Source organism: Ictidomys tridecemlineatus, chromosome 2, assembly GCF_052094955.1.
Source record: "Ictidomys tridecemlineatus isolate mIctTri1 chromosome 2, mIctTri1.hap1, whole genome shotgun sequence".
NCBI classification, from domain to species: domain Eukaryota; kingdom Metazoa; phylum Chordata; class Mammalia; order Rodentia; family Sciuridae; genus Ictidomys; species Ictidomys tridecemlineatus.
In genome coordinates this window covers 20,866,874-20,893,429 of record NC_135478.1, presented here as the reverse complement: position 1 = coordinate 20,893,429, position 26,556 = coordinate 20,866,874, and the positions used below count along the sequence as shown (strand labels likewise).

The 26,556-nt window shown below is 43.0% G+C and overlaps 1 protein-coding gene across 4 annotated transcripts in view; it reads left to right on the top strand.

Moving 5' to 3' along the window:
* Positions 1-26,556, top strand: part of LOC144375031 (trafficking kinesin-binding protein 1-like) — a 55,687-nt gene that overhangs the window by 382 nt on the left and 28,749 nt on the right. For 3 of the 4 annotated variants that reach the window (XR_013434335.1, XR_013434336.1, XM_078038086.1), the window contains exons 2-3: positions 1,144-1,218; positions 1,919-2,056. The gene's annotated coding sequence lies outside the window, so the exon portion shown is untranslated. Of the gene's footprint in view, positions 1-1,143; positions 1,219-1,918; positions 2,057-10,723; positions 10,743-26,556 lie in introns of those variants that run through there. The other variant, XR_013434337.1, reaches the window with a different exon arrangement.

The following is a 26,556-nucleotide window of genomic DNA, read 5'->3' as shown; positions in this document are numbered from 1 at the left end:
CAATCCCAGCACCCAAATTTACATCAGCAGGAATTGGGTTACTAGAGTGGAGCAGCCTTCCATGAGTACATCCTCCTCTGAGTGTGACATTCCTAGAAGTGGCCATGCTAATTAATTAGAGAAGTAACATTCCTCCAGAGGCCAGAGGCCAGCGTAATGAGAGTTACTGTACTTACAAAATAAGAAATTTTTCTCTTCCTGCCCAATTCTACTTTCTTCTACTTCTGCCGCTCTATGTTTTCCTTCCTTCTCTTTTCTAATGGGAGGTGGTATTATTATGTCTCAACACTTCTATATGATGTGCTCAGGGCATGTATTTGAAATTGTCTAAGTTACCAGTTTCCCAGAATCCAAATTGAGACCTGATGAAGCACAGTGCTCTTCATCCAGAGGTCTCCACTTTGAGGAGATTCAGTACTTTGATGAGCTTTGGGGGTAAGGATTGGGGTTCACTCTGTGGTCATGAAGAGTTATATAGATGATGTTGGGTAGTCAAAGGGTGGACTATTGTAGACATTACTTGTCGTGTGTCCATTCCTCATTTATTGTAATTAAATGGATTTCAATTCTTATTTTGTGATGAGCTCAACTAAGATAATTTACAATGCAGTTATGACTGTCCTTGTGGTAGTTCTGGCCAATGAGAAATCCCATGGAAAGACATTATTTAGAAAATAAAATAAAATAAAAAGTTGCTGTTGATGTGAAGTTCTGAACTTTAATTTAATCACCTGCCTAGTATTTGTTTGGACTCAGTGCACCAAGTATGTTGTGCAGTAGAAGTAGCCCCTTGAGGATTAAGTGAAATGGCAAAAAACAGTTTTGTTTCCCATATGAAACCTTTGCTGTGAGAGGCTAAATAATTTTGGAAAAATGAAAAGGGGGAAGAAAGAAGCAGAGAGAGAAAAAGAAGAAAGATGGAAGGAAGGAGAGAGACTAGCTTCTAGAAAGCAGCCTTTACATTGGAGGTATTGAGTGGAAATTGGACTGTAAGGCCTTCAAAATTATATAAGACAAAATTTTACTCCCGTTTGAGATAACACATTTCATTGTAGAAAGGGGATGGGGTCCTAATGGATCAGGTAATGAGGGGAAGAGTTGGGCTTATCTGGTGTCTACTTACGTGTCTTTGCTGTGTTTTAGTGTGCAGTGGAAAATGAGGAACTCGTCCAACACCTGGGAGCTGCCAAGGATGCCCAGCGGCAGCTCACGGCCGAGGTGGGTGTGTCTCCCTTACCTCTTGAGGGCTTTTGGTTCCAGTGAAGGTAGAGCATATTCCCTTGACAGGCTTTGTTCATGTCCATGGTAACAACTGTTTTTATTGTTGGTGTTGTTGTTTGTACTAGGGGTCAAACCCAGAAGTGCTTAACCACTGAGCCACATCCCCAGCCCTTTTTCCTTTTCATTTTGAGACTGGATCTCACTAAGTTGCTGAGGAACAACTGTTTTTATATTGAATTTAATATAGCTTTCACCTCGGTTCTGCGCCTGCTTCCCCTGTTGCTGGTTGTGAACACAGGGAGGCCATGTTCCACACCAGCCCAGGGCCTGGCACCTGCTAAATCTTGGGTCTGTAAATGCTCATCAGTGTAAACCATGCAACATATGGCTTGAGAGGAGCCTGTTCAAGGATATGCCTTGAAGCAGGGTGTTCTGGTTTGCTTTTCTGTTCATTTAAGGTTGTTTTATCCACGTTGCTCATTGTTAGTATTTTAGGAGATTTTTGAGACTGTAGACTCACTCTAAGTAAAAGTTAAAGAAAAACCAATCTTGAGAGTTTTTGCCATTTGGCCAGCAGGGCAGCTGTTCCACACTGGAGGCCTGGTTAGATTGCATGTGTGTTTCTGGCTCTTGTGGGGGCATAAGCCCGACTCCTCATGAGGTCCTGACCCTCTGCATCTTTCCTGGTCTTCTGTAGCTGCGTGAGCTGGAGGACAAGTACGCAGAGTGCATGGAGATGCTTCACGAAGCGCAGGAAGAGCTGAAGAACCTCAGGAACAAAACCATGCCCAACACCACGTCCCGGCGCTACCACTCGCTGGGCCTGTTTCCCATGGTGAGCTGGTGCTTTCTTCCCAGCACCCCTCTTCCCACCCACAAGGAGGCTTGTCGGGTAGGATGGCCATGGTGCCTGATATTGTGAGCACTGGAGTTGGGCGTTTATACTTAGCCTCTGATTTCACAGTCAAGGGCAAGTGAGGCCAGTAGATGTCTTCTTAACTGCATAAGACAGATTGTTGCTTTATTTTCCATCCCTCTAAATCTGTTGTCTTTCCTACTCTTGCCATTAAAACATAAATTTACTATGAACTTGATTTACTTAGATGTATTTTCTACATGACTTTTTTTCCTAACCTTATTAGAGTATGTGTTATTTCTTTTGGCTCCAAAAGTACATTCCAGAATTCTTAAAGTGCCATACAGTTCTGTTGGATCTCTGTATACTTATGACTCATTCTCTTGGTGACTTTCGGTGTCTGTGATCTCTAAACAAGTTTTCTTTTCTTGTTTTGTTATTTTTTTTTCATACTATTTTCACACAACCTTATTTCTTTAGCCCCACTTAATTTGTTTCAAGTTGGGGCTTTAGGGGGAATGTGTTAGAGAAGGGGATTTTTCAGGAGGTTAATCTCTCTGGACAGCATTAGGGTTAAGCTCCTTGTTTGGTCATTTCTACATTTCTACATATCTCAGTTCCATGCTTCTCTGGGGATCCAGAGAGGTCCTCCCTGTGCGTGGGCAGTTGAACTGGTCATGGGGACTTTTGAATGAGTCCCTCTGCTTTGGGGGCAGGAAGTTGGGAGGCCTGGTTGATGTCCCCCAGGTGAAATGCATGTCTGGCCAAGAAGACCACTACCCACGGGTATGGATGTAAGAGAGGAAACATCACAGATTGAGAGGAAACCACTTGCACACCCTCCTGCCATAACCAGGATCAAAGGAAAGCATCTTAAAAAATAGTTTACAAAATGCTCTGTGTTATTAGGGGATTTCCCACCTTTTGAAATTAGCCCACCTAATTAATGCATCTTCCTTTTACACTCCCCCCAAACACTTGCAAATAAGTTACAGGCATTATGACTCTTTTCCTCCTTAACATTTAAATTTTTTTTGTAGTTGTAGATGGATAGAATGCCTTTATTTTATTTATTTTTATGTGATGCTGAGGATGGAACCCAGTGCCTCATGCATGCCAGGCAGGCACTCTACCACGGAGCTACAGCCCCAGCCCTTGCCTTAACATTTAGCCTGTATTTTCCAAGCCCCATAAAGCCCAGCACAGTGATTAAATCCAGGACTAAATTGTTTGTTGAATAGTATCTAGCATACACCATGCTAGGCTAATCTTGCTCTGAAACCCAAAGAAGTTAAACCAGTGAGGGAAATATGGACCTGTAGCTTAGATCAGCAACTTGGGGACCAGCAGCTCAGCAACGCATAGCAGATGAGACAAATCCAGGAAAAGGAAGCAAGAGAAGAACCTGGGACATGAAAGGCAAGGCGGAATCCATCAAGGTTTCCATGGAAGCCATTGGAAGAGGAGATTTCTGAACTACAGCCAAAGGTTTAGGGACCTCTTTTTAGAAGAGAAAGAACAGAAAAGAGATGTGTTGTTCTTCCACACCCCAAAATATAGAAGCCCACAGTCCTCCTCAGGGCCTCTATTACCTGTGACACTAAGGCCTTGAATAGCTGTAGCAATATCCAACCCCTGCCTCTCCTGGGTACCTGACCCCCAACAGTGGTGTCTTCTGCCACCCTCAGGCCCCAGAAAAAGCAACTGTATTGTATTCTCAGCTGTTCTGATGTTCTGCAGAAACTGAAACCGACCAGCCAAAGCAGGTAAAGTTTCAGGGCTTAGGAACCAGGTAAGTAGGCCCCATAGCCCATCAGCTGTGGTCTAGCCCCTGGTCCCTGTCAGTGGCTGTGCTGTCAAGGATGGAATCCCGACCCACCATAATTGTCCCAGGGATGAAGAGGGAGGGCTCAGCCAGATATCAACAGCCAGCCAAGCCTCTGGGGCTTTACAGACATATAGAGTGCCACTTCTCAACTCTCAGTGATAACTGGTTGGTCATATTTTGCATGTTTATCAATTCATCATGAGTCAATATTTTTATAAAATACCATAACACCAATTTATGAGAAAAAATAAAATGCAAAGCAAACTAAAATATAATATCAAATTTTAATTGGATTTAACAGACATTAAATTGCATTTTAAAATATAGGAACAAACATAGGGAAAACTAAAAGCATTATGAAGACAGTACCCATTAATCATTGAAAATGTGCCAAGGGCATTTAGTATGGAGACTCATTGTTAAATTCAACTTTCATAGTTCTGTAGCTATAACTAACCAAATAGTAAAAAGATAGGTAAGTGGTGATTTTCTGTACTAAACACTGAGACTCGCTTTTGAATGAATACTGTTTTATCAGTATTAAGGTTTATAATAAAATAAATGAGTATGATTCTTTTAATTTTTTTTTCAGCTAGCTCAGGTTGATAACTGTCCCATTTACAAGGGATAATGTATAAGCTTCTCAGCTCTCTTTTACTAACACTCAAGATTGAAGCTGATATATCTAATTTCTTGACAAAAAATTTCCAGTGGGGTTTGTTTTCCAGTCTATAATTCAGGCTGAAGGCTACACAATGCAAATTTTTATGCCTCCAAGTTAGATAATAATGTTAAGCTTTAAATTTTGAAAGGCTTGATAACAATTAAATTCATGGTAAATGAAACAAATTAGAGAAATAAATATACACTTGCAGTTGCTCAGATTTTTAGGCATTTTTGGCTAAAGATTGCCAAACAAACCTTAAAGCATCACTTGTTGTAATGTGATCATTAGTTAGTGGCTCATGCCACCTGCAACTCAACCCAAGTGTTTCATGACACTTGAGCGGACCCACATGATTGGTCATGTGCTTGGACTTCATGACAATGTTAATTGTTCAAAATGCATCTAACTATTTACTCTGGATTTCCATTCTTATCTCATTGTGGACAGTTTGCAGACTGACATGAGCCCTCAGACCATTCTTAAGGTAGTGCTAGTGTGGGAACTTTTATGGTATAAAACACCTTTTGGTTAAATATAATGAATTTCTGGTGAAGTGATGAAGCTTTTAAACATAATTTGTTATTATTTTTGCTTCTAGAAAAAGCCCCCTCGTGGCACAGAGCAGTGGGGAGAAGTTGATGCCTTGGGATGGGCCCTTCTTCTCTTACTTAACCTCAAAACAAACATCATCAGTGAACATTTCCGCTTGATGATACAGCCACCCCTCATGCAAAGAAACATAAATGCATGGTTTTCATCAAACAGAGGTGCAGGATCTATAGGAGATGTCCAGGCCACATCTTGTCCTTCTTGATCCTGACTTGATGAACTAGAACCTGTGGGTGCATTGTAGTGTTAACTGTGGAATTGTTTAAGTAGGGGATGGAAGATTGAAAAAGCAAAAGAAAAAATTGAAAAAGCAATAGTACTGAAAACCACAGGAATCAGAGCCCTCAATTCTGTAGGACTGGGGGAGAAAAGGAAACATGTGGCATTGTTTAGACAAAAAAAATCAATCTAATTATTACGTTACTGTCTCTTAGCTCTGAATTCACCATTATATACCCTGCTGAGGCTTCTGTGTCAGGTGCTGCAGATAGAGAGACCCCTGAGGCCAGAAGGAGAAGCAAGAGACCTGTTTCTTCCTGCCTGTGAGCTGTCTCCCTCAGCAGCGCTTCTCCACCCTGGCAACAACATGGCTCTCCCTCATCCTAGACCTGCCTCACCACAACACTCCTTCCTCCTGCTCAGGGAGGGAAGTGGAGATGCACCCTCCCCTCAGAGCTCTGGGTTCACCTGCTCAGGACCCCCTCCTCTGGCCTTCTCAGTTTATTTTATTCTAACCTATTTCCTTTGCTCCCCAAGTCTTACAGAAGTGGGGGCTCTGATTCCTGTGGTTATCAGCACTATGTTTTCCCAAGTTCCCTTTTGCTTTTTCAATCTTCCATCCCCTTCTTAAGCAATTCCCCATATTCTCTGTTGAAAAAGAGCCAGTCCTTCCTACTGGTTGATAATTGTGACTCATTCCTCCAGCACCTAGTTCAACTTTGTCCTCCGTTGGTCGGAATTCTTTGTGAGAGTAATGAAAATGTTCATTTTAGCAAGATCCAAACCATATGTGGCCAGGCCTATTAGATGGGCTTTCCAGGGTTGAAAATGCAGTGAAGGAAGGAAACCGTGATGATAAACCATGACCCTGAGGCCTGTTTAGAAACAAAGACCCTAGCACATTGCTATAATTATGCATATAAACTCTAGAGTAGAGGCAGTCATATCAATTGTGTGGCTAGCACAATAATCCAGGAGATGGATAGTTGGTGGCTCTGTTCCAGGTGGTGGTGGAGAAAGAGTTGAAGAGAGGGCAAATTCTAAATGCATTTTGAAGCCAATCTGACAAAGAGGTTTGCTGAGGATTAGATGGAAGGTGAGAGGAGTCAAAGATCGTCCCAGGGCTTTTGACCTAAGTAGCTGGAAGGATGGAGTAGCCATCAGTTGAGTTGGGGAAGGTATTAGGTGGATAAAGTTTCAAGAGAAATCCATGAGTTGAAGTATGCACAGTTGACTTTGAATGTCACTAGGTGTCCAAGTGCAAATGATTCCAAATCTTTGCTCTTTGACTTTATTTATCACTTAGCACTAGAATGAGGAAGCCTGATGTCAGTCCCTTTCAACTCTCATTTCAGCATCTCTGGTGCGCAGTACAGTGCCTGGACCACAATCATCCCAGAAAATAGCATTTGAGTGAATGGATGAAAAAAAATTGTATACTCTAGAGGTTCCAATTGAGGCCAAAGTTTGTCTTATTCACGCTCCAGCTCCACACTTGTTTTCTAGTCAGGAAGAGAATAACCATTTGGTTCTGTAAACTGCAGCTTCTAGTGTTCATTGGAAACCCATATTACTAGCTCATCACTTGTAAGTTGAAGTCCTTCTTCCCCGAAGTAGAGAGAAACCTCTGAGAGAGAGACACAGGAGTTTTCTGTCCTTCTTTTATAAGTGTGGCCCAGCCTGGATTCTGCTGGAGACTTATTCAGTCAGAAGACAGGGCTTTGACAACATCTCAGCTCTAGGAGGCGCCAGGGGACTGAGGTGGAGCAGGAGATTCCCCTTTCTGGCTCTTTCTTTGAGTGTGGTTATTCTGTTGGTGTTGTGCCCCCATCTCCTAGGAAACCTGAAGAACATTCTAGAACAAGTTCTCTGGGAGCTTCCCTCTCTGCTCAAGTTCAAATCCAAGTAATTACAGGCTGTCTGTTGGACACTTGTCAGGGGACCACAGCCAGGTGCCTCCTTTGCCTGGTGTCCAGCACAGAATAGGAGGAGCCCTTTTGGACACTCTGTACTTTCACCTTAATTCAGCCAGCTTGGCCTTTTGCACCAGTGTGACTCTATAATGAGCTGCCTATCCAGCACCTGACCTCTGGTGTCACCTTCTTCATGGAGGTTTTCTTAACTAAAGATTGCCAAACAAACCTTAAAGCATCACTTGTTGTAATGTGATCATTAGTTAGTGGCTCATGCCACCTGCAACTCAACCCAAGTGTTCCATGACACTTGAGCGTACCCACATGCTTGGTCATGTGCTGGGACTTCATGACAATGTTAATTGTCCAAAATGCATCTAACAATTTATTCTCAATTTCCATTCTTATCTCATTGTGGACAGTTTGCAGACTGACGTGAGCCCTCAGACCATTCTTCAGGTAGTTCTGGTGTGGGGACTTCTATGGTATAAAGCACCTTTTTGTTAAATATAATGAATTTCTGGTGAAGTGATGAAGCTTTTAAACATAATTTGTTATTTTTGCTTCTAGAAATATCCCCCTCATGGCAAAGAGCTGTGGGGAGAAGTTGATGCCTTGGGATGGGCCCTTCTTCTCTTACTTAACCTCAAAACAAACATCATCAGTGAACATTTCCGCTTGATGATACAGCCACCCCTCATGCAAAGAAACATAAATGCATGGTTTTCTTCAAACAGAAGTGCAGGATCTATAGGAGATGTCCAGGCCATTTCTTGTCCTTCTTGATCCTGACTTGATGAACTAGAACCTGTGGGTGCATTCTAGTGTTAACTGCGGAATTGTTTAAGTAGAGGATGGAAGATTGAAAAAGCAAAAGGGAAAATTGAAAAAGCAATAGTACTTAAAACCACGGGAATCAGAGCCCTCAATTCTGTAGGACTGGGGGAGCAAAGGAAATATGTGGCATTCTTTAGACAAAAAAAAATCAATCTAATTATTATGTTACTGTCTCTTAGCTCTGAATTCACCATTATATACCCTGCTGAGGCTTCTGTGTCAGGTGCTGCAGATAGGGAGAATTCTGAGGGCAGAAGGAGAACTAGGAGACCTGTTTCTTCCTGCCTGTGAGCTGTCTCCCTCAGCAGCGCTTCTCCACCCTGGCAACAACATGGCTCTCCCTCATCCTAGACCTGCCTCACCACAACACTCTTTCCTCCTGCTCAGGGAGGGAAGTGGAGATGCACCCTCCCCTCAGAGCTCTGGGTTCACCTGCTCAGGACCCGCTCCTACGGCCTTCTCAGTTTATTTTATTCTAACCTGTTTCCTTTGCTCCCCAAGTCTTACAAAAGCGGGGGCTGTGATTCTGGTGGTTATCAGCACTATGTTTTCCCAACGTTCCCTTTTGCTTTTTCAATCTTCCATCCCCTTCTTAAGCAATTCCCCATGTTCTCTCTGTTGAAAAAAGAAGGCAGTCCTTCCTACTGGTTGATAATTGTGACTCATTCCTCCAGCACCTAGTTCAACTTTGTCCTTCGTTGGTCGGAATTCTTTGTGAGAGTAATGAAAATGTTCATTTTAGCAAGATCCAAACCATATGTGGCCAGGCCTATTAGATGGGCTTTCCAGGGTCGAAAATGCAGTGACCGAAGGAAACCCTGATGATAAACCATGACCCTGAGGCCTGTTTAGAAACAAAGACCCTAGCACATTGCTATGATTATGCATATAAACTCTAGAGTAGAGGCAGTCATATCAATTGGGGGGCTAGCACAATAATCCAGGAGACGGATAATTGGTGGCTCTGTTCCAGGTGGTGGTAGAGAAAGAGGTGAAGAGAGGGTTAATTCTAAATGCATTTTGAAGCCAGTTTGACAAAGAGGTTTGCTGAGGATAAGATGGAAGGTGAGAGGAGTCAAAGATCATCCCAGGGCTTTGACCAAAGCAGCTGGAAGGATGGAGTTGCCATCAGTTGAGTTGGGAAGGGTATTAGGTGGATAAAGTTTCAGGAGAAATCCATGAGTTGAAGTATGCACAGTTGACTTTGAAATGTCACTAGGTGTCCAAGTGCAAATGATTCCAAATCTTTGCTCTTTGACTTCATCACTTCCCACTAGAATGATGACGCCTGATGTCAATCCCTTTCAACTCTCATTTCAGCATCTCTGGTGCGCAGCACAGTGCCTGGACCACAGTCATCTCAGAAAATAGCATTTGAGTGAATGGATGAAAAAAAAATTGTATACTGCAGAGGTTTCAATGGAGGCCAAAGTTTGTCTTATTCAAGCTCCAACTCCACACTTGTTTTTTAGTCAGGAAGAGAATAACCATTTGGTTCTGTAAACTGCAGCTTCTAGTGTTCACTGGAAACCCATATTACTAGCTCATCACTTGTAAGTTGAAGTCCTTCTTCCCCGAAGTAGAGAGAAACCTCTGAGAGAGAGACACAGGAGTTTTCTGTCCTTCTTTTATAAGTGTGGCCCAGCCTGGATTCTGCTGGAGACTTATTCAGTCAGAAGACAGGGCTTTGATAACATCTCAGCTCTAGGAGGGGCCAAGGGACTGAGGTGGAGCAGGAGATGCCTCCTCCTTGCTTCTTTCTTCTGAGGTGGATCAGGATATGCTGTTTGTGTTGTGCCCCCATCTCCTAGGAAACCTGAAGAACATTCTAGAACACGTTCTCTAGGAGCTTCCCTCTCTGCTCCAGTTCAAATCCAAGTAATTACAGACTGTCTGTTGGACACTTGTCAGGGGACCACAGCCAGGTGCCTCCTTTGCCTGGTGTCCAGCAGAGAATAGGAGGAGCCCTGCTGGACACTCTGTACTTTCACCTTAATTCAGCCAGCTTGGCCTTTTGCACCAGTGTGACTCTATAATGAGTTGCCTATCCAGCACCTGACCTCTGGTGTCACCTTCTTCATGGAGGTTTTCTTAACTCCCCATTTGAGTTTATGAGTCCCTGTTGTGCAGAGAGAGACAGAGAATGTGAAGGTGAAGATGGAGAAGGCTGATTTGATATTAGCCAACTTGATCTTGTTGTTATGTTCAGAATACAAGACTACATGCACTCGGTGGAGCTTAGCATTTTTACTTATTTGGTATTTTTTTTCCTTTCACTTTTCCTTCACCAAATCTAGAAAGCATAAGGTGCTCACTAATTAGAGGTAACCATAGTTACCAAGTTGTCTTCAAATTGTCTTGAAGAGGACTTTTTTTTCTCCCTCTTGGTTTTAATTCTACAAAAGGCATTTTACATGTCAGTCATCCTTATTCTATATTCAGTTTCACTGGATGATTTTCCTAACTCAGGAGTCTTTTGGTAGCCATATTAAGAGTTCAAAAGTAAAATAAAAAAACAATTCATTCTTAGAAAGTAGTTTCAGGTCCTGAATTGTCTGATTTTAATATTTCAGCTGATTGGGTGGCAAGAAGAGATGAGCCTGCACCCTGTGGAGTTCAATGTGTACAGGGCGAGATGCCTCAACAGAAAGAAGTTGGCACCTGGAGGAGTGGTTTTAAAATGTCCACTTGGGAGCTCTGTGGTCTTCTGCAGGAGCAGAACCAAGGTCCATTTCTCTGGTTAGGTAAGTTACTGAGTATGAAATTTCACAGACACTCAGGTTCCAATGAGCCACTGTGGTGATAAGATACCCTTAGAGACTGGCTGGCTTCCTCTTCATCCAGTCAGCCCTATTGTTCTGCTTTCTCCTGCCTCTGCTCATTACCTTCATAGTTCTTGCTGCATTGTATTTCAATTGCCAACTCTTCCGACTCCTCCTCTTGGCTGTGTCTCTGTACCAGCCACATCAACACAGTGCCTGGCACACGGATGCATTGCTGTGTGTGTTGCTGAGCCTGTGTAGGGCTCAAAACGGTCCCTGTGAGCTAAGAAGGGAGAGCAATTGAATCTTTTCTGGAATGGGACTTAGATCAAGCATGTTGAAATTATTCTGGCTGCATCCCAGGGGAGTCTGGGCAGGTATGACTTGAACAACTGCTAATTGTACCTGTTCCTATTTGCATATTAGCCACAAGAAGAAAAAGATAGAAAAGGATATTGTTCTTGGAACTCAATTAGATGTGCCTTATTTCATTTGTCAGTAACTCTTGTTCCTTCCGGAAAATTTCCAAATCAGAAGCATCTTGGGAGTCCTGGTAATGGACACAAAATTAAGACAATAGAAAAGCTACCATTTCTTACAGAAGAACATGATACCATGAATGACTGGGGTTTAAAATTTCAGCACATCTTGAGACAATATTTCATCAATATTTTAGAGTCCCAACAGAGCCTGCCAAGTCTTGGTTGGTAGGTTGAGAAGCCAACGGTAGGCCCCAACGTCTGTACTGGTGCCTTTCTCAAAGGTAGGTGACAGGGAGTCAACCATAGGGTGAGTCCAAGCAGGCATAGCTGGACTTAATCACTCAGAGTTAAGCCTTGGTCCCGAGTGAGGAGCAGGAGTGAGAGAACCAACATAAAAGGAAGCAGAGAGAGGTGGAGGGAGATCTAGGCAGAGACTCCACAAGGGGCAGAGCACAGTGGAAGAGGTTTCAGGCCAGAGTGCAGAGAAATTAACCTGGACTAGAGGCTGGGAAAGCAGGAAAGAGCTGGCAACATAAAGTTCTGATGAACTAAGAGGCAGATATGCAGCTGAGCCCAAGTGATACCCACCCAGCTTCCCTCTGGAAATATTAGTTTCAATCTCCCCTAAGATAAGGTGGCAAAATAACACAACGTGTGAAGTTGCTCTGTGAGAGAGGGCATGCCAACCGTTGGCCTCCATACTGTTACCCTGCCAAAAAGCAGGCTCATCATTGTGAGATTTTGAGAAGAAGTTGGGATTTTTGGGGGAAATTTCTATATTTTAAAAACATGAGCACTCTGGGTCCAGGAAAGATAAGAGTAAGCACAGTTCACACATCTTCCAGCTGATGATAGCTCCAGGAGAGACTACATAGACCAGCTATTTGAAGACAATGGAAGGAAAAGAGCAGCAAGCAGATTGGGGAAGAAGACCAGAAAAGGAGGGACATCAAGCCAGTAGTGAGTTTATATTTCGCCTACTCTGGTGTCCTCCTGGTTTGAACATAGCAGAGCTGGAGACTGTAAGTGGGCTCCAGGGAGAAGTCCCCTAATTTTGGTTCAAGAAGTGAAATTTGGGACTACTAATGCCCAGAGAGAGAGCATGAATGCTCCTGATTTTCTTCCTTTCTTAGCATTCTCTACTCTCTAGATAGAGCACATCTGTGGTGGCAGCAGTCAGTAATGGAACTGGCAGAACCAAAATTCTGAGGAAGGGCAAACCTGCTATTTGATCAGAAGGATTGCCATCTTAAGAGGCAATGCTTTTTTTTCTCTATGTTCTCCTACCACTGAGACCTGAACATGGCCCCAAATATGGCAATATGAAGCAGACCAGAGTAACCAGAATCCCAAGTTCCTAAGGGAAGGACCCGAAAGGGAAGCCTCCAAGAACACAAAGCACTGGAGAGGTTAAAGAGGAGGAAAGGGACCTCCATGTGTTTATGAACTCCAAGGTTTCCTATTGTCGCTACTCCACTGCAGCCAGACATGTTTAGATCTGGTCCTAACTAGCATACCAAAGACTTTGAGAACTGAAGTAATGGAGAGATCACCATCCAGTTCCCAGCCTGGCCAATGAGTGATTGATGAAGCCTGAAATGGAGCCAACAAGGAGTATAAACTCTTTGAAAACAACTGACATTGTCATCAGAACCTGTAAGGTTGGGTTGGTCCTTGATGCCAGGACCTCACCAGGTGGATAACCTGCTAAAATAAAAATAGCATTTTTTTAAGAAGATTTAAACAAGCTACAGTCTCATAATATAATTTTCACATTGTCCATAATATAAAATCAAAATTACTTAGCATACAAAAAAAAAAAAACATGAACATTTAAATTGTCCTTGGAAAAGACAGTCAACAGATGCCGGTGATGAAATTTCACAGATGTTAAAATTATCAAAGTCCTTAAAGCAGCTATGATAAAAGTGCTCAAATGAGCAATTGCAACCATTCTTGAAACAAAGTTTAAAATAGAAAATCTCAGCAAAGACATGAGAGATAAAAGTAGAAATCTGAGAATTTAGAAATACAAAGCCAAACAAAGGAAGTCACTGGATGGACTCATTAGCAGAATTGAAACGACAGAGGGAAGAGTCAGTGAATTTGAAGATAAATAGAAATTATCCAATATAAACCATAGAGAGGAAGAAAAGGATATAAAAAATGAACACAGCCTCTCTGACATATGGGAAGAAAAAAAAAGGAGGGGATGTCTAACGTTTGTGTCATCAGATCCCAGAGAAAGAGAAATACACACACACACACACATATTTACTTTTATGTGCATATATATACTTATATATGTACATATAGGCTTGTATATATATATATATATATATATATATATATATATATATGTATGTGTTTACGACCTAAACAGACCACAAACAGAACAAAAGAAATCTACACCCAGACACACTACAATCAAACCACTGAACACTAAAGATAAAGGAAAATCTTGAAAATAGAGAAAAATGGCATTGTTTTTAGTGGGAAAATGGTTTGAGTGACTCTAGATTTCTCATTGGAAACCATAGAGGTCATAGAAAAGAATACAGAATTTTTAAAAGAGCTAAAGGGGAATAAAAGTTAGTCTGAAATTCTAATTTTGACAAAAATATCTTTCAGGAATAAAGGTAAAATAAAGACATTCTCTGGTGAAGGAAAACTAAGAAAATTCACAGGAGCCAACCTGTTCTAAAGGGATTAATCATATTCCTCAGACAGAAAGGTATGTCTGGGCTTTGTCACACAGCTGAACTGGTGGCCCCTCGGCATCAAGAATGGACCACTCATGTCTCTCAGGCTACTATTTTCAATTTGCAAGGTCAATGCAGAGATTTGGGATGAGCAAAGTGACCTTCAGAAGCCAATTTTGGAAACATTCCAGCAGGAGTGAAGAGTGGCAGCTCAACTTCCTGACTGGGGAGACTAGTGTCTGTAAAACGAGTGCTTATTGGAAAACGTCCCGTGGTGTTCAGACCCCATAGGTACTCTTAAAAACTGTGAAGACAAAATGGTAGTAGTGTGGCCCAGGCTCCCACCCTGAGCAAGGAGTCACCAGAAGCTCTAGATACTGGGCCAGAACCTGGGGATGGGCAGAGCAGATGGAATACTCTTCGGATGAGGTGGTATTTTCAGGGAGCTTCCTGGCATTAATGAGTCAGCCATGGAGGGGAACATGGTGGACACTGGGTAGCCACCCAGGTGACAAAACTCAGTGATTATCATAATCATCAGTGGAGAACTGGGGCATTTCTTCAGTAAGGAATTTGGATGAAGAAGTAGTTTGGGGGCCATTCTTATGACTCAGTGTCTCTCTGTAAACTGTCACAACGAGGAGAATATGAGCCATAGTTCTTAGAAGGATGATCTACAAATATTGTAGTTTGGAGAAGAGGAAGAACCATACTTGTGACCCCAGACTCTGGACACGACCATCTTCATTCTCATATCGTCCCATGAATAGATAAATAATGTGAACAGAGGACTTTCCACTTTACATGGGTGTTCTGGAACAATCTGGTTCCAGTGTATGGAAACCAGTCCCAAAATACAGTGAGACTAAAGAAAGAGGCAGATCTAGGACTGCACTGGTGCAATTTATTGGAGACCCACTGACAAAAGCATGATCATAGGCCACAGCAAGAAGAGTGGATCTCCATAGTTTGGGTCACAAGGAGGGGTATATATATATATATATATATCCTTCCCAGGAGGCTCTATCAGATCCCCTCCAAGGCTCCAGAAGTATCACTCGTGCTGATTCAGCAGTTTCTGTGCAGGCACAGTTTCCAAACAAGTCTCCAGCTCTCCTCCAAGTCTCCAGCTCTCCTCCAAGTCGCCAGCTCTCCTCCAAGTCTCCAGCTCTCCTCCAAGGCTCCAGCTCTCCTCCAAGGCTCCAGCTCTCCTCCAAGGCTCCGCATCTCCTCATTGAGGTCTGGAACCACAAGCTGCTTAAATCCTGGCACTGCCACTTGTGGGCAGTGTAGGGATCCATCAGTCATTTAGCTTCTTGAAGTTCTGGTTTCCTCTTGGAGAAGCAGGATCATGATCACCTTGGAAGATTGGGACAGTTTCCTGAGCTGATGCCCATGAGTTTCTTTGTCCAGCGTCCAGTACCTAAGAGGAGGCCAGGGATTGTTCTCTCCTTCCCTTTTCCATATTAGGAAGATTTCCAAGGGACTTTGAAGAGGGCAGTGGTGATTACTGGGAATTCTTTCAGTGCTCTTGACAGCTGTCTTTGAGCTACTTACACTAGGTAAGCCCTAGAAAATGGATAGTAATGCAAACAGAAACATAAGGAAAAACTGTCCCCTAAAGACATAAATAATGTCTGTTTTGGGTAACATTCCAAACATGGCATTTTATTGACCTATCGTCATGAACCTGTTTTTGTTTGTTTGTTTTGTTTTTGAAAGGCATTCCGTATGCACCTTTTCTTTCTTTTTTAAAATATGGTTTTAGTTGTAGATTGTCACAACATCTTTATTTTCATGTGGTGCTGAGGATTGAACAGAGGGCCTCACACGTGCGAGGCCAGTGCTCTACCACTGAGCTACAACCCCAGCCCATCTGTTTTGAGTATATTAGCAAATCATTTCCCCATCCTAACTACCTGTGTGTGTCTGTCCTTGAGTTCTCCTTTTGAAATGGTGGTGACATCTTACTAGTTCCTTTATTAATGGAAGCTTTGACATGTGTTGACTTTAAATTTATATGAGCCATGACTTTACCTTTGAAAACGTAACGCCTACTTCCTTAATGATTCACAAATCAGTAATTCAGATAAGACCTTCTTCATCCCTTCTCCACTGATTTTATATTAAATTCCAAGTTCCTCATCATGCCCTCCATAAAACACAAACAATACACATCCAAATTCGTGTGTGTACCCACACAGGGTCATGCTGCCATCCCCATACCTACCCAGTACCCTCTACATGCCCACAAAATAGTGATCTTTGCTGGAGAGGGTTGCTAAAAACACAGGCACATCTGAATATTTTGGACTGAATGGGAATTAGATACCTAACCTATGAGGTAATTGGAAACCAAATGGCTGGGACTAAATAAATGAAGTAGTAACCTTAGCAGGGAATGATATAGAGTGCTATCTATTTGGAGTCTACACTGAATCCTAACTTCAGTTCAAGTTTAAAAATTGCACTGCCTTGAGCTTTTAGGGTCCCTCTTTGAGGACTTGCTTGCCATTCTCTTTTCCACCCTTAAGGAAGGTGCACTGAGTATCCACAGTGATGGTGATCTGGGTTGAGTCCCTCTGGGACCTGTTCTATATTTGCCAATATTGTTTTCAATGTCTGTTCCTTTTTGTGCTGCCATGTTCTATGTCAGACCTAGAGCCATAGTTGGTTGACGATCTGAGATTGTTGGAGCCTCGGCTGGGAGGCATGGAAGGTCTGTCTGCACGGTGGGTGGTAGTTATTAGATCATCTCTGGTGTCCCTGTGTACTCACTTGTTCCCTTTACTGATCACTATAGAGGACCAACAGACAGATTGACTTCTGCTCTGGATAACTACCAGTGTCCTCCCAATATGCTTACTAACTGAAAAACAGCAGAACTCTTGGGAAAGCAATCACAGGCTCTTCAGTACTCCAGCACAAACTCTGGGTCCTGTGGCATTGACCACTTGGGAGTTTCCCGGGAACTGGCTCAGGCTTTCTAAATCAGAATATACAGTTTAACGAGAGTCCTCTGGTGAATCTTGTGTACTTTCAGAGTTTGAGAAATGCTAAGAGTGACAGAGGAATATTAATCCCTCAAGTCTGTGACTCTAGTTGGTAGGTGTACTGATCATGTTCACCTCTCAGAGCTAGCTTTCTCATCCATAAAGGAAGGACACTAATCTCTGTTCCACAGGCCACGGAATGATCAAATACTTGTGCCGGCCAAAATCCATAACATATTTAAAGAGAGAACACTAAAGAAAACTTATGGGGGGGGCAGTAGGATTGGCAATAGAGATCAGGAGTCAGGGTTTTCAGGGCTGGGCTCTAGACCTGAGAAGGACAACACCCAACAGAATAAGAAGGGCTATGCAGAGAATTACAGCACAGGGGTGTGAGGGAGGGGCAGTCACTTCTGCTTGGGCAGTCAGGGAAAGCCTCTCCAGGGAGGGGCATTGAATCAGCCATTTGATATCTGGCCTGGGTGTGTTTGGGCAGAGAGAGGAGCTGGTGCAAAGACCCATGGATAGAAAAGTGAGGATCACAGAAAGAAGGCCCATGTGTCATTTGGTGGTAGGATAATGGAATGCTGTAGGATCAAAGAAACCATGATACTCACCAAAGAGTCCATCTGATCACAATATTTCCCAGCCACTACCATTGAGCAGGCCAGTGGGTCTGTGAACAGCAGGAAGCCCAGGCATGGTTCTGCATGCTCCTCTCTTTCTGTGTGTTAAAGCTGAAAGCCACACACTGGAATGGTGGAGTCTCCATCAGCCAGCATCTCCAAGTACGTAAACGAGTATTCCCCATGAACCTGTGTTAGACCTGTCATCTGAAAGAGAACTAACTAAGCGTTTGTGTCAAACCAGTAAGATTTTTGGAGGACGTCCCAGAATCCCCAGAGGAGGGAACAGGGAGCTGTTTGAAAAAGCCCTCCTGGTGATTCTAGGGCACACTGAAGTCTGAGAACTGCTGTGTAGGGTGGGAGTTCTGTGCAGGAGGGCTGTCCACCTCCTGAGCTAGACAAATCAACCTTGTACCTAACAGGGGAAGAGTGGAACTTTGTAAAGTGTGTACATAGAACTTGGAGAAGGTCAGACAACTGCATTCTAACTTGCTTGAAGGGTAGAGAAAGAATGGGTGGTTTATCTGCTCAGCAGGGGCAGGCAAGGCTTTGAGGCCTGATGACCTGGTGTTGGGTCTTCCCACTTTGCCAAGTGAGAATTTAGAAAGAGCTACCATATGCAGCTATAATTCTCATAGCTAATTCAGGCAGGAATGGATACTAAAACCATTGTGTGAGAATTTGTTAGGGAGCAGGAGAGTCATATCTTCCTACAGAATGTTAATTTACAAAAGGCGGGGGCTAGCATCTTTGCAGTGGAGAGAATTGTGAGCCCCCAATTTAAGTTCATCATGAAATATAAGGTTCAACCTCAAAACGGGACAAAGTGATACTAGTGTCTCCTAATGTGTGACACATTGGAAGGCACACACATTATTTCTGTGCTGTTCCTGCCACAAATGCAAAACCTGAATCATGAAGGTGATACAATATTGTGTTTTTGAAAATGGCAATGATGTGAAAGAAAGGTCGGAACGTTCTGGATTAAAGGAGGATAAAGAGACAACTAACACAACTCAGATCTGAATTGGATACTGAGCTGGAAAAGATGCTTTAAAAGATAATGTTCGGACAGTCAGAGAAATCTGAATATAGAGCCCATATTTTAAAATATTACATCAATATGAAATTTCAATAATTTATACTGTGGATATATGAGAGCCTGGCCTCTTTCCTAGGAGATGTGTGCTAATGAATTAAGATAAAGGAACTTCATGTCCACAAGTCACTTTTAAGTGTTTTTGGGAAAAAGAAAAAAAATATCAAAAAGAAGATGCAAAAAAAATAAATGTTAATCTTCAAAAGTTGGAAGCACCCTAATAGAGGTTTCACAGTCTACAAAGTGCATTCTTTCTGTCGTGTGGGTGTGGCAGGAGGATGTCTGAGGTGGTTCTGTTTCTTTCCTGTTCTCTGCTGAATTTCTTTGTTTGGGTCCCAAGCAACCCCCTGCCCAGAGAGTTCAATTAGGGGACGCTGTGGCTCCAGGGGGAAATTGTCAAAGAGAATGTTGCCAGGACCCAAAAATAAAGATGTCAAATTCTTGGTTTCTGGTTATGATGAAAGAAAAACCTAAGTGTATGTTTGGAGTAAGACCAAACAATCTGGAAGGGAAACTTGCTGAGCCAGTTCTTTTCTTTGCTTATTTGACCCTGCTAATCCCACTTGCCAATCACCTACGACAAGAACTGGATAAATGTTCTTCAAGTAGAGAAGGGAAGGAGGAGTTTGGAGAAGGATTCCACTTACATCAGATGTAAGAGCCTTTCACCTATCCCTGTCCATGAGCTGAGTCCAAGGTTATAGGAGAAGCCCCGGATGAGTCTGAGGATCCAAAGACAGATGTGCTAGTTTTGCAGTGAGCCTGGGAAAGTGAGGATGTTCTAGAACCCTTCCTCCATGGGTGACTCTCACCCATCACAGGGCAGCAACCACATTGGGCAATGAGAAAGTCAGAAATGGCAGCAGGTGGGCCTCAACAGGGAAGTACCAGAAGATCTCAAAGTACCTGGCCCCAGATCCATGTGAAAGTCACTTCTATACATTGCCTAGGAGCAGGTAGGCAGGCAGGTATGTCCCAGGGGGCCTTGCAAACAGTACAAAGGAAATAACACAGCCTCCCCCACAGCTCTAGCAAGTGCCTCCACCCAGATATGATATCACCCAGGGAAAAGTTGGTGGAGAGGAAAAGTCTATCTGAATTATCTGAACTGATTGCAAGGCTCATATTAGGGATTGAATTAAGGTGGTGTGTGTGGGGGGGAGGTTGTAATTTTAAAATCATGGGAGGATATATTTCCTGTAGCCAGTAGAGGGCACTTGGAGACAGCAGAAAACTTGAAGGAATTGGCTCTAATGATGGAAGCACAAGATCAGGTATGTGGGGTTTGCTTTCCTAAGAAGAGATCCAGGGCAGGAGCTGAACCTCCCAACCCCTCTACACCACCACCTGCCAGGAAACAGTTTTTCATGGGTGCACGGTGGGAGGAAATGCCAATGGCAGAGACTTGGCCCCTCACATTCCGGATCCTTTCTAGAGCGTCAGTTGGTTCTGGTGGCTGCAGTTGCCTGGGGGTAGGTGGGCAATGCCAGACCCGCAGGGACTCCCTAGGTTGCAGGTCTTCCCACCTGATTCAGGGTCTTCCCACTCTTCCCACTCAGTTATATCTCAGTTCCATGCTACTCTGGGGATCCAGAGAGGGCCTCCCTCTGCATGGGCAGTTGAACTGGTCATGGGGACATTGGAATGAGTCCCTCTGCTTTTGGGGCAGGAAGTTGGGAGGCCTGGTTGATGTCCTCCAGGTGAAATGCATGTCTGGCCAAGAAGATCACTACACACGGGTGTGGATGTAAGAGAGGAAACATCACAGATTGAGAGGAAACCACTTGCACACCCTCCTGCCATAACCAGGATCAAAGGAAAGCATCTTAAAAATAGTTTACAAAATGCTCTGTGTTATTAGGGGATTTCCCACCTTTTGAAATTAGCCCACCTAATTAATGCATCTTCCTTTTGCACCCCCCAAAAACTTTGCAAATAAGTTACAGGCATTATGACCATTTTCCTCCTTAACATTTAAATTTTTTTGTAGTTGTAGATGATTAGAATGCCTTTATTTTATTTATTCTTATGTGATGCTAAGAATTGAACCCAGTGCCTCATGCATGCTAGGCAGGCACTCTACCACGGAGCTACAGCCCCAGCCCTTGCCTTAACATTTAGCCTGTATTTTTCAAGCCCCAGAAAGCCCAGCACAGTGATTAAATCCAGGACTAAAATGTTTGTTGAATAGTATCTAGCATACACCATGCTAGGCTAATCTTGCTCTAAAGCCCCAAAGAACTTAAACCAGTGAGGGAAATCTGGACCTGTAGCTTAGATCAGCAACTTGGTGATCAGCAGCTCAGCAATGCATAGCAGATGAGACAAATCCAGGAAAAGGAAGCAAGAGAGTAACCTGGAACATGAAAGGCAAGGCAGAATCCATCAAGGTTTCCATGAGTTTCCAGGGAAGCCATTGGAAGAAGAGATTTCTGAACTAAAGACAAAGGTTTAGGGACCTCTTCTTAGAAAAGAAAGAACAGAAAAGAGATGTGTTGTTCTTCCACACCCCAAAATATATAAGCCCACAGTCCTCCTTGGGGCCTCTATTACCTGTGACACTAAGGCCTTGAATAGCTGTAGCAATATCCAACCCCTGCCTCTCCTGGGTGCCTGACCCAAAACAGTGGTGTCTCCTGCCACCCTCAGGCCCCAGAAAAAGCAACTGTATTGTATTCTCAGATGTTCTGGTGTTCTGCAGAACCTGGAACCGACCAGCCAAAGCAGGTAAAGTTGCAGGGCTTAGGAACCAGGTAAGTAGGCCCCATAGCCCATCAGCTGTGGTCCAGCCCCTGGTCCCTGTCAGTGGCTGTGCTGTCAAGGAAGGAATCCCGACCCACCATAATTGTCCCAGGGATGAAGACCCAGGGCTCAGCCAGATATCAACAGCCAGCCAAGCCTCTGGGGCTTTACAGACATATAGAGTGCACTTCTCAACTCTCAGTGATAACTGGTTGGTCATATTTTGCATTTTCATCAATTCATCATGAGTCAATATTTTTAAAAAATACCATAACACCAATTTATGAGAAAAAATAAATTGCAAAGCAAACTAAAATATAATATCAAATTTTAATTGGATTCAACAGACATTAAATTGCATTTTAAAATATAGAAACAAACATAGGGAAAACTAAAAGCATTATGAAGACAGTACCCATTATTCATTGAAAATGTGCCTAGGGCATTTAGTATGGAGACTCATTGTTAAATTCAACTTTTATAGTTATGCAGCTATAACTAACCAAATAGTAAAGAGATAGGTAAGTGGTGATTTTCTGTACTAAATACTTAGACCTGCTTTTGAATGCATACTGTTTTATCAGTATTAAGGTTTATAATATAATAAATGAGTATGATTCTTTTAACTTTTATTTTAGCTAGCTCAGGTTGATAACTGTCCCATTTACAAGGGATAATGTATAAGCTTCTCAGCTCTCTTTTACTAACACTCCAGATTGAAGCTGATATATCTAATTTCTTGACAAAATATTTCCAGTGGGGTTTGTTTTCCAGCCTGTAATTCAGGCTGAAGAATACACAATGCAAATTTTTATGCCTCCAAGTTAGATAATAATGTTAATCTTTAAATTTTGAAAGTATTGATAACAATTAAATTCATGGTAAATGAAACAAATTAGAAAAATAAATATACACTTTCAGTTTTCAGATTTTTACACATTTTTGGCTAAAGACTGCCAAACAAGCCTTAAAGCATCACTTGTTGTAATGTGATCATTAGTTAGTGGCTCATGCCACCTGCAACTCAACCCAAGTGTTTCATGACACTTGAGCGGACTCACATGCTTGGTCATGTGCTTGGAATTCATGACAATGTTAATTGTCCAAAATGCATCTAACCATTTACTCTCAATTTCCATTCTTATCTCATTGTGGACAGTTTGCAGACTGATGTGAGCCCTCAGACCATTCTTCAGGTAGTGCTGGTGTGGGGACTTCTATGGTATAAAGCACCTTTTTGTTAAATATAATGAATTTCTGGTTAAGTGATGAAGCTTTTGAACATAATTTGTTATTTTTGCTTCTAGAAAAATCCCCCTGATGGCACAGAGCAGTGGGGAGAAGTTGATGCCTTGGGATGGGCCCTTCCTCTCTTACTAAACCTCAAAACAAACATCATCAGTGAACATTTCCGCTTGATGATACTGCCACCCCTCATGCAAAGAAACATAAATGCATGGTTTTCTTCAAACAGAAGTGTAGGATCTATAGGAGATGTCCAGGCCATATCTTGTCCTTCTTGACACTGACTTGATGAACTACAATGTGTGGTTGCATTGTAGTGTTAACTGTGGAATTGTTTAAAAAGGTGATGGAAGATTGAAAAAGCAAAAGGGAAAATTGATAAAGCAATAGTACTCATAACCACGGGAATCAGAGCCATCAATTCTGTAGGACTTTGGGAGCAAAGGAAATATGTGGCATTGTTTAGACAAAAAAAATCAATCTAATTATTATGTTACTGTCTCTTAGCTCTGAATTCACTATTATATGCCCTGCTGAGGCTTCTGTGTCAGGTGCTGCAGATAGGGAGACCCCTGAGGCCAGAAGGAGAAGCAAGAGACCTGTTTCTTCCTGCCTGTGAGCTGTCTCCCTCAGCAGGGCTTCTCCACCCTGGCAACAACATGGCTCTCCCTCATCCTAGACCTGCCTCACCACAACACTCCTTCCTCCTGCTCAGGGAGGGAAGTGGAGACTCACCCTCCCCTCAGAGCTCTGGGTTCACCTGCTCAGGACCCCCTCCTCTGGCCTTCTCAGTTTATTTTATTCTAACCTGTTTCCTTTGCTCCCCAAGTCTTACAAAAGTGGGGGCTCTGATTCCTGTAGTCATCAGCACTATGTTTTCCCAACTTTCCCTTTTGCTTTTTCAATCTTCCATCCCCTTCTTAAGCAATTCCCCATATTCTCTCTGTTGAAAAGAAAGCCAGTCCTTCCTACTGGTTGATAATTGTTACTCATTAATCCAGCACCTAGTTCAAATTTGTCTTCCGTTGGTCGGAATTCTTTGTGAGTAATGAAAATTTTCATTTTAGCAAGATCCAAACCATATGTTGCCAGGCCTATTAGATGGGCTTTCCAGGTACCCAAATATAGTGAAGGAAGGAAATAGTGATTATAAACCATGGCCCCGAAGCCTGTTTAGAAACAAGGACCCTAGCACATTGCTATGATTATGCATGTAAACTCTAGAGTAGAGGCAGTCATAACAACTGGGGGGCTAGCACAATAATCCAGGAGATGGATAGTTGGTGGCTCTGTTCCAGGTGGTGGTGGAGAAAGAGGTGAAAAGAGGGTTAATTCTGAATGCATTTTGAAGCCAATCTGACAAAGAGGTTTGCTGAGGATTAGATGGAAGGTGAGAGGAGTCAAAGATCGTCCCAGGGCTGTTGACCTAAGCAGCTGGAAGGATGGAGTTGCCATCAGTTGAGTTGGGGAAGGTATTAGGTGGATAAAGTTTCAGGAGAAATCCATGAGTTGAAGTATGCACAGTTGACTTTGAAATGTCACTAGGTGTCCAAGTGCAAATGATTCCAAATCTTTGCTCTTTGACTTGATTTATTACTTCCCACTAGAATGAGGAAGCCTGATGTCAGTCCCTTTCAGCTCTCATTTCAGCATCTCTGGTGCTCAGCACAGTGCCTGGACCACAATCATCTCAGTAAATAGCATTTGAGTGAATGGATGAAAAAAAAATTGTATACTGCAGAGGTTCCAATTGAGGCCAAAGTTTGTCTTATTCAAGTTGCAACTCTACATCTTGTTTTCTAGTCAGGAAGAGAATAACCATTTGGTTCTGTAAAATGCAGCTTCTAGTGTTCACTGGAAACCCATCTTGCTAGCTCATCACTTGTAAGTTGAAGTCCTTCTTCCCCGAAACAGAGAGAAACCTCTCAGAGAGAGACACAGGAGTTTTCTGTCCTTCTTTAATAAGTGTGGCCTAGCCTGGATTCTGCTGGAGACTTATTCAGTCAGAAGACAGTTCTTTGACAACATTTCGGCTCTAGGAGGCACCAGGGGACTGAGGTGGATCAGGAGATGCCTCCTCCTGGCTTCTTTCATTGTGTGTGGATGTGCTGTTTGTGTTGTGCCCCCATCTCCTAGGAAACCTGAAGAATATTCTAGAACAAGTTCTCTGGGAGCTTCCCTCTCTGCTAAAGTTCAAATCCAAGTAATTACAGACTTTCTGTTGGACACTTGTCAGGGGACCACAGCCAGGTGCCTCCTTTGCCTGGTGTCCAGCACAGAATAGGAGGAGCCCTTCTGGACACTCTGTACTTTCACCTTAATTCAGCCAGCTCGGCCTTTTGCACCAGTGTGACTCTATAATGAGCTGCCTATCCAGCACCTGACCTCTGGTGTCACCTTCTTCATGGAGGTTTTCTTTACTAAAGATTGCCAAACAAACCTTAAATCATCACTTGTTTTAATATCATCATTAGTTAGCGGCTCTTGCAACCTGCAACTCAACCCAAGTGTTCCATGACACTTGAGGGGACCCACATGCTTGGTCATGTGCTTGGACTTCATGACAATGTTAATTATCCAAAATGCATCTAACCATTTACTCTCAATTTCCATTCTTATCTCATTGTGGACAGTTTGCAGACTGATGTGAGCCCTCAGACCATTCTTCAAGTAGTGCTGGTGTGGGGACTTCTATGGTATAAAGCACCTTTTTGTTAAATATAATGAATTTCTGGTAAAGTGATAAAGCTTTTAAAATAATTTGTTATTTTTGCTTCTAGAAAAATCCCCCTTGTGGCACAGAGCAGTGAGGAGAAGTTGATGCCTTGGGATGGGACCTTCTTCTCTTACTTAGCCTCAAAACAAACATCATCAGTGAACATCTCCGCTTGATGATACAGCCACCCCTCATGCAAAGAAACATAAATGCATGGTTTTCTTCAAACAGAAGTGTAGGATCTATGGGAGATGTCCAGGCCATATCTTGTCCTTCTTGACCTTGACTTGATGAACTGGAACCTGTGGTTGCATTGTAGTGTTAACTGTGGAATTGTTTAAGTAGGGGATGGAAGATTGAGAAAGCAAAAGGAAAAACTGATAAAGCAATAGTACTGATAATCACGTGAATCAGAGCCCTCAATTCTGTAGGACTGGGGGAGCAAAGGAAATATGTGGCATTGTTTAGAAAAAAAATCAATCTAATTATTAAGTTACTGTCTCTTAGCTCTGAATTCACCATTATATACCCTGCTGAGGCTTCTGTGTCAGGTGCTGCAGATAGGGAGACCCCTGAGGCCAGAAGGAGAAGCAAGAGACCTGTTTCTTCCAGCCTGTGAGCTGTCTCCTTCAGCAGCGCTTCTCCACCCTGGCAACAACATGGCTCTCCCTCATCCTAGACCTGCCTCACCACAACACCCCTTCCTCCGGCTCAGGGAGGGAAGTGGAGACGCACCCTCCCCTCAGAGCTCTGGGTTCACCTGCTCAGGACCCCCTCCTCTGGCCTTCTCAGTTTATTTTATTCTAACCTGTTTCCTTTGCTCCCCAAGTCTTACAGAAGTGGGGGCTCTGATTCCTGTGGTTATCAGCACTATGTTTTCCCAACGTTCCCTTTTGCTTTTTCAATCTTCCATCCCCTTCTTATGCAATTCCCCATATTCTCTCTGTTGAAAAAAAGCCAGTCCTTCCTACTGGGTGATAATTGTGACTCATTCCTCCATCACCTAGTTCAACTTTGTCCTCCGTTGGTAGAATTTTTT